The sequence below is a fragment of the Corvus brachyrhynchos genome, unplaced genomic scaffold, assembly GCF_000691975.1.
Source record: "Corvus brachyrhynchos isolate BGI_N302 unplaced genomic scaffold, ASM69197v1 scaffold10, whole genome shotgun sequence".
Lineage (NCBI taxonomy): Eukaryota > Metazoa > Chordata > Aves > Passeriformes > Corvidae > Corvus > Corvus brachyrhynchos.
In genome coordinates, this window is record NW_008236180.1 from 9,877,866 (window position 1) to 9,886,483 (window position 8,618).

At 44.2% G+C, this 8,618-nt stretch overlaps 1 long non-coding RNA gene across 1 annotated transcript; it reads left to right on the plus strand.

Moving 5' to 3' along the window:
- Positions 1–2,299: 2,299 nt before the first annotated feature.
- On the plus strand, positions 2,300–4,430 carry LOC108447118. The gene is made up of 3 exons (XR_001862514.1): positions 2,300–2,651; positions 3,396–3,517; positions 4,208–4,430. It is a non-coding gene; the product is annotated as an uncharacterized LOC108447118 (long non-coding RNA).
- Positions 4,431–8,618: the final 4,188 nt, after the last annotated feature.

An 8,618-nucleotide genomic window follows, 5' to 3' on the forward strand; every position in this document is an offset into this window, starting at 1 on the left:
CCCCCGCCGCCGCCCGGGGCCCCCCCCAGCCGCGGCGTCCCAGGGCCGGGAGCCCCCGGGTCGGGCTGCCCTGAAGGCTCAAACCCCCCAGACATCCGGGCTTGGGGGGGACTGAACGATCTCCAGAGAAGGATCCCTTCCCACCCTAACGATTCTGTGATTCAGGGATCTTGGGATCCTGCGGATGTAACACGCAAACTGCACCAGTGCTAGTTGATGTTCACACATTACATAAAATAAGTCTTGATCAGGCCAAAATTTTGAACTCTCCCTCTCAGGATGTGGCTCTGTGTCCGTCCTGAATGTAAAGGTGTTCATGGAGCTTGTTTTCGTTTTAGTCACAAATAAGATTGCAGGAGTTGGTAACGTTAGAGGTAACCTTCTTTATTGTTTTAATTCTGAGACAGATCAATTATTTTCATTTAAAGGCCAGTTAAGCTACCTTGACAAAAGTATAAAATCCGTGAGTGGAGAGACTGTAAACTGTCTGAAAAAAAAAGACTTTTCGCTTGTGTACGGGCAAGAAGAAAGCCTGTACATTAATCTCATTATGTCAACAGACCTCTGAATTACAGATCTCTCCCTAATCTATAAACCTGACAGAAGAGAACACAGTGTGAGGTTTCCTCGTGTAGATGTTGTGTGGATGGCTGTGACGGGAGCTCGAACAATGCCTTGCAACTGAGGCAAGCCATGGGTGTCTAGTCAGTTCTCAAGTCTCAGCTGGTAATCGGTAATTAAATAAAAAGCATCCAGTGCTGAATCACTTTTAAGTCGGTGCTGATTTTTGTAGAGTTGATCTTCCTCCCATCACGCCAAAGGCAAAGGAATTGCGGCTCTCACTCGAGCCAAGACAAGCTGTAATTAGCACAGAGGATATTGTTAATAGTTAAGTATAGTTTGCTGCCAGACGGTGTCTAGGCTGATTCAAGTCTTCTCGTCCTTTGTCCAGCATGTTTTGGTTTTACGCTGCAGAAGGATACACAGAGAATCCAGCCTGTAAATTTCAATAGAATCTGTGATCCTGGTGCAGTAGAAGACAGATTACAGCTATGTGAGCAAGACCAGGATAAAACCTCTTATTCTGTCTCTTTGTAATTATAACATTGAAAAGAGTTTGGACTGCTTTCCGTATCTCTCTTCTACAGCTCTGCTTAATGAGCTAAGCACAGAGAAGAGTGCAAGAGACAAGGGAACAGCAGCTTCTCTGAGGCTTTAAAGCTGTTGGGTTGGCTCTTTTCTTTTGGAGAGAGGGAGGAGAAACCTCCTGAAGCTGATTTCTGCTTGGAGCCGTTGTGCAGTTAATTTTATTGGTACAGATTTATGAGGTATCGCCTAAAATAATTTGTTTTCTATTGTGCATTCCTAGCATGGCTGGAGTGCCAGGCAGTGGGTGTGGGAGCGAGCCTGAGGAGTCAGGGCAAATTCATTTCAAGTCACTGGAACCAACCTAATAAAATGTATTAATCACTGGCTGGCTTTCATCACAAGGAGCTGACGTATGAGAAAGGAATGTGATAAACAATTTGATCTCAGATAAAGGTGGGGAGTGAGGCAGGCTTTTCGTGCCAGTTGTAAGGCAAGCTTATAGAGCTATTTTAGTCACAAGTTCTGTACAACCTGTGATTCAGACCTGATCAAGCTATTCATGGCACGTTCAGTTTCTCTGAAGTTGAAAGACAGGTTGGGTTTCCTGATCTCTGAGCAGCCGGGGAAGTTTTTTGGGAGGCCTTTTATTTTTTTTCTTTGTTTGTTTTGCTGTAGAAATTCCATCACCTAAGTCCACCGTGGAGTACAGTGAGATTCTGCAGTGATGTTTCTTTTCTATCCCAGATTTCCCACATTTTAAGTGGAATGGTATTCCATACAGCCCTCCTGGGAGTTCACAGAATACTTCTAAGAGCGAAGCATGGAAAATTTCTGTCAGCATAGGTTGACTGTTATTGATGACCCACCTAATCTTTTATTGCATAGTTCAGGGCTTATGCTGATTTTATATTTAACATAAAGTAGTCTTTATTTACACTCTCAGTGCCAGCTCAGAGGAGTGACTGTTAGATGCACTAGATTGTAATCTGATCTTGTCTTGGAGTTGATGAGACACTGGAGAGTTTTTCTGATGGGAAGAGAAAAATAAAAGGGAAAAAGAGAAGCTTTATTTTCAAAATGATACTAAAAAGGTCCTGCTTCCTTTAAAAAATAAATTCTGTACTTACAGGCTTTCTTTTTGATGCCTTCTGCAATTTTGATACTGTAAATATTGTGTGCCAGTTACATTTCCCTGCAGAGAGGAGTTTTCAGCAGCAGTGTACACTTGGATACTGCATTTTCAGAGTATTAGGGACCAGTGTGACCTCAATTGCTTTTGCCTTCCCCTTAATGAGTGGTACAGACAAAGCAGTGCTGTTGTAAAGGCATCTGATGTTCACAAATGCAAATAATATTGTAGAGCACTACTTATAGGTCCCCATGAGTCCAGGGGAGTACATTCCATAACTTTCTGTTGATACTGCTGATCCTGAGGCAGAACGTGCGAATTCACAAATGCTGCATTAGAGAGAGTTTGAGGAGGGGAACTTGTTATATTTTATCTCCATGGAACACAATCCATACCAACAGCTCTACACAAACTCAGGAGCAAAGCTCAGCAGGTAAACCCCAGCACATGGCAACTTAGTTGCTTTATTAATAATAGTAGTATTTAAAGAGCACTTGTGTAATAAAAAATTAGTTCTTACCCTGAAATTGTGACAGTTTTAATTTTGGAGTGAGATTTTTGTTTATTTGTTTGAGTTTTTTAAATTTTATTTTATTGAGGGGGAAACTAACAGTTGGGTTAGTAATGAGTTTTTGTGTTCTATTTCTGCCTTTGCTTTTTTCTTTGCTGTCAACAAAACTATCAGCTGTTTCCCTCCCTCCTCCCCCCACTCCTCGTCCAGGAACCTTTAGTTGTTACTTTGATGCAATATTTACTTATTTACTTACCTGTCTGTGACAAAATGAATTGATTGTTTTTAAAGTTCATATGTGAGATCTTTTCCAATATAATATTTATAGTTTCCTAGGGTTGGGGGCTTTTCTTTCATTTTGTACTTTTATTTTGTCTGGCTTTATGGGAAAGGTTGTCTTCATACTCTGCTGCCTGTCAAAAAACCATTTGTTTCAGATGTGTTATAAATCCAGATATAAACTAGGTCCAGTGACAAATTCGTGAAGTTTTTTGAAAATACTTTCTTAGCAAGTCAAAAGCTGATGCTGATACATTCATTTATACGCTCTGAGGTTTCTAAGTAAAGTAATGAAAAGCTTTTAAAGCTTTTTCTTCCCCTTCATCTAGTAATCCATTTGTGTCCAATGACTCTGAATTACTTTGAAATTCCCCCTTGTATAAACAGGGCAGTTCTGAGCCCAGCTGACACCTCACACTGGCACTCGTGTGTGGGGTTTAATGATTGAACTCTCCTGCCTGAAGTGCTCAGAGGAAGCCACGCTGGTGCTGAGCTGTACCGGTCAATAGGTAACATTTCAGGGTTTCTTTCCACAAAGGAATTCCTGAACATTTCTTGTTTGGTTTTCCACTACTCACTGAGTATTCCCGGTCCAGAATTTTGGGGAGAAAAATCAAAGGAATAATTGTTGCAAATTTTATTTTAAGCTTTGTTTGGTACAGATTGGGATTTTAATGTTGTCATGTTCTTAGATAAAAATCTCTGCCTAATAAGCCTTTTGGAATAAACCCTTTGCTGTTAAGCTTATATGGAAAACGTTATGGCTATTTGTGAAGAAAACTCTGCCCTCTGCTAGTGACTGTAACCTAGTAAAGGTGACATAAGTGAGACTTTTGAGAGCCATCACTGAATAAGGAGTACTTGTGCCCTTTGCCACAAAGGAACATCTTTACACGAACGGTGGTTGATAGACCTCAAAATTAAGGTGAACAAGCCTCTATGGACTCCACCAGCTCAATCTTTTATAAACACCAGCTCCTGTTACACAGTGTACTGCTTCCCAGCTGGAGTGGCCCGTGCTGTGTGGTGTCCCCTGTCCCCCAGGTGTGATGGGTGAACACTGGGTGTTACTTTGCCCTCCCTGTGTGAGTTTGTGTAGCGCTCTCATGGCCAGGTCCCTCCTGCCCCATGCTTTCATAGGTGCTGTTCCAGAAACCTTTTTCTGAGCTTACAAGTTTTTTATGTCTGCTTTCTTTCAGAGCTGCTACAAGCGCTTTGTGCCCTGCGAGTCAAACTGCTGAAACGCGTGAAGAGAGGAGCTCATGGCAGGGACTGTTCCCGTGCCTGACCGTGAGACAACGAATTCATTTCGCAAATGATTTCTGCACTCGGTTGCAAAAATAATGATAGCTTTTAAAAAATAATGAACTGTTGCGTGTTGAGATTGAATTATTATTGGCTAACACACGAGTCACGCAGGGGTGCTCCCACAGGCTCCGAGCAGGAGCTGGCAGCACCGCAGCGCTTGTGAGGCACTGCAGGCTGCACGCAGAGGGGGATCGGGCCCTTGGGAAGGGAATCCCTGGGGATGCGCCAGAGGGCGCTGTGCCCGCGCTGTGCGGGTCACCCGGGGCTGCTGTGACCGGAGCCACGGCCGTTAATTACACCATTAATTACACCGTTAATTACACCGTTAATTAATTACAACCGCGGCCTTGGCCGCACCAGACTGCCCGGGACATTAACTGCTCCTATAGCCTTACCTTTATTTGGAATGGCTGTATCACATTATTCTTACTGGGCTTTAAATTGTCATTCATAAAATCACAGAATGGTTTGGGTTGCAAGGGACCGTAAAGCTCATCCCATTCCACCCCCTGCCGTGGACAACTTCCACTATCCCAGGTTGCTCCAAGCCCCATCCAACCTGGCCTTGGACACTTCCAGGGATGCAACAACACTTCCAGAAATGGGACAACACTCCGAGGGATGGTGCACGCTCATTTGATTTCTTTGGTTTGTCATAGACTTCTTGTAATCATAAGATGAAGTTACCAACATTTAAGGAAAATGTAAAACAGTTATAAGGAACAATTTTCTTAGGAAAATATGAAACTTTTATTGTAATTAGACCATCAGAATAATTTAGGCTTTTTCATCTCAGTGTTTTATGTGTCCATACACAAAAAAAAACAACCCCCTGTGAGACTACAGGATGTAAACAGAGAGGTGTGTACACATTACTGCAGTAGAACTGCCCCTGTTTATTAAGCACAGAGTGCTGGTGCAGTGGTCGTAAGTAAAACTAGAAAAGTACAAGCCAAGGAGACTTGAAAATGCATGTCACATTTGGAAATACTGAATCCTGTGAGTTCAGCCACTGTCCCAGTTGCGTTGAGGTTTTAGAAGACATTCTTTGCTCCCGTTGGCAGGTCTCTTAGTGTCCCTCCTGAGTTATAATACCATGAACTAAAAACTCCAGCACAGATAGATGCACAAAGAGGGGTAAATAATCATATACTTGGAACGGGGGATGTGTATTTACAGTTTAATCTCACTATAACCCCGCTCAGAGGCTCAGAGCAGGGATGGTTTGCTGGAACATGCTCTGTAGTTTGTCATGTCACAGCAATGAAAGTGCCTGGTCAATACATCGATATGCTGAGAGATAATCCACTTCTATGCAGATCACTTCACATTATGAAGACTTAAGTAGCATCCTAAAATTAAAAAAATGCAAACTAGAAAAGGGTGGGGTGGAGCCACAGGCAAATGTTGGCATACATATTGCTTGCATTAAGAGCAGCAAGAACTATTGTCTCTCCAAGTCAGCCTGGTGCAAAGGATCACAGTAATAGGCCCAGCTACTGAGTTACTAGCTCTTGCTTTTATAACCAGAGTTATGGTTTACAGCAGCTTTTCTAAAAGTCAGTTTAGTCTGGATCTTCCCGAGAAGGCTGGGCTGGTCTGCTCACAGGGCTGGCTGCCTGTAATTCGGTCCATTTAGAAAACAAACAAAAACTACTTTATTCAGGACTTAAACAATAAAGTTATGATTAATCTGGTTATGCCCAAACACTGGTGATGCTGAAACACTAAATGTGGAATGTTGTTGCAACCATGGTGAGTGCTTTGTTATAAAATGATCTTTGTGTATCATTGGCTTATATTGATGGATGTTGAGTGGCTGAATTTGGGAAGGGTTTTTGTGAAGTGCTCTGAGATCTTGGAGGAAACGTACTGGCATTTTTTTCACGTCTCTTTAAGTCTGAGGCACATCAGAGTGTGTTTTATTTTTTCACTGTAAATATTATAATGGTGCCAGCAATGCAGTATTTACTGCTTTTCATATGCGTGAGAATACTAAACATATGTATTTCTAAAGGAAATTCCAGAAGAATGTGAAACTAGCTTGTAGCAATAATTTGTAGGTTTGTGTCCATTGTTTTCAGGAATATGTAAATTGTTACATTATAGAACTCACTTTGAACCCTGCTGCATAATTAGCTGCACTAAACATCAGTATTCAATTTGGAAAATCTGTAGCCAAGTGTTTTATTAGAATTTCGTGGAAAAGGAGAATGTGAACAAAACCATAGAGCAAATGATCTGAAATGCAGTTAAAAATAATGAAAACCAAGCACCAGCCACATAAACACACCAGATGAAGACACAGCAAATGAAGATCATAAAAAGCAAACTGGAATAAAAACACATAAAGCCATTCCTCAGCTGAAGTAAATGGGGACATCTGCGCCAGGAGTGAGGGAACCGTGGTCACTGGTGCTAGCGGAGGGGCTGCTCTGTGAATTTTGTTGTAAGGCTCATGGAGGAAATGACATTAACAGTAATGGCTTTTTGGGCAACTGGTTGCACAGGGCTCCTGCAGAGATTTGGTGTAGTGCAAGTGTCCTGCAAGTCCAGCTGATTTCAGCTTGTCCCAGTGTGCTCCACCCTGCTGTGGGGCCAGCACTGGAGACAGGGGCCTGCTGCATTGACAGCAGTGTTCCAGCACCGTCCCGAGCTGCTGGGGCTGCTGTGGCACAGCTCTCTGTGTGAGGCTGGGGCACACAGCCACTGCTGACTGCCTTGTCAGCCTGGAAAACCCCAGCACAGCAGCAGGACAGCTGCAGTTACATTTGCTGGGGGGGATTCTTCAAGCACTCAGTGGAAGTGATCATAAACCCCCCAAAACCAGGAAAATCGAGCTAAGAGTCAGTAGAGTTATGATTATTGGAATGTCATGTACTTACCTGTACAAATCCATGTATTTGCATCTCCTTGCTTTGTTTTCTAGGTACCCCAGCTGTGACATCCATGGTGTACCATCATTGCCATTTGCAGTGCTCCAAGCCCCAACCATTTTGAAGACCTGGTATGAAACCCACTTTTGCTTGCATCTCAGCACACTTCTTTCTAATACATATAAAACCCAGAGTGCTTGAAGTGTTGGCTCAGGCAACTCCGTCTGCCCATCTGGTTTTGTGTCTTATTGCTCTCACTTTCATGTGTGTCAGTTCCCTCATGCCTCTCCTTAAAAGCGTGTTTAGCTGTGCAAGAGATCTTCCTCTGCCTCTTTCAAGACTTTCCTTTAAACATGTGCACAGGAAAATACAAATCCTGATCAACTTCATAAAGAACTGCAAAAGAGAACGGCAACCCTGCCCTAAGAGGTTCTTGTATGGGATCTCTGGTCAACTGGAGCTTTGAGAACTTCAATTTGTGTGCTGTGGGATGGGTTTAAGGATGTGTGTGCTGGATGCTGCAGAGCATGGTCAAAAGGGAAGCAAACACTATTACCAATAAAGTTACCGTAAGGGCACGGCCAAATTCCGTGCAGTCAGCTCATTTTCCCCATGGGGAGTGTCTGGCTTCCTGTACTCTCAGTCAGTCAGCATGGGGAAGTGCTGCTAAAAACCAGGGGAAAATGGAAGACGGATGAGCCACAGCAGAACCCAAGGTGCTGTGCCCAGGACAGGAACGTGCTTGTGTGTGGTGGTTACAAAAGGCCTGGCCAGGCATTGTTCAGGAAAGAGGTGTGAGTGTGGGGGTGCACGGGGTGAGACAAGGAACAGGGAGATTCCAGCCTGCTTTCTACATGTCAGCTTCAGCTCTTTTTGCCAGGATTACCTGGAAGGTGTCTAGAAGGCAGGCAGAAGGGAGCTCATTCCCAAGGAGCGGTAGCTGCCCGCAGAAGCAAGAAGGAGGTCAGTAGTGGGTGCAGCAGGAAGGACTCGGAGCAGGCTGTTGGTCAACAGAGAATCAAAGAGAGCGAATTACCTCTCCTCAGTACCAGCACACCTATGGAAGGGTGGGATGGGGAAAGGCAGGAGGCAATAAGAAAAAGAAAGGTAATGATGATTAGCGTTGTGTGACTGAGGGCTGTAAGAGGAGGGAATCTTTAAAGGGATGGTGAAGACACGGTGTGGGGTAAGGGCAGAGGAGGAGGGAGCAATGGATGAGGAAGGTGGGAAAGGAGGGGTCTGGGCACAGCAGAAAAGGTCTGAGCAGAAGGGGTAAGAGTTGGGGAGCAGAGGAACGGGGGAATAACCGGGGATGCAGGGACGGGAGTCCTGCGAGCGCTGCCGGTCTGTCGTTGCCCTGCGGCGCTGTGGGACCCGCAGCGGAGCAGCTGGAGCGAGCGAGAGGGCGCCTGGGATGCTCCTGATT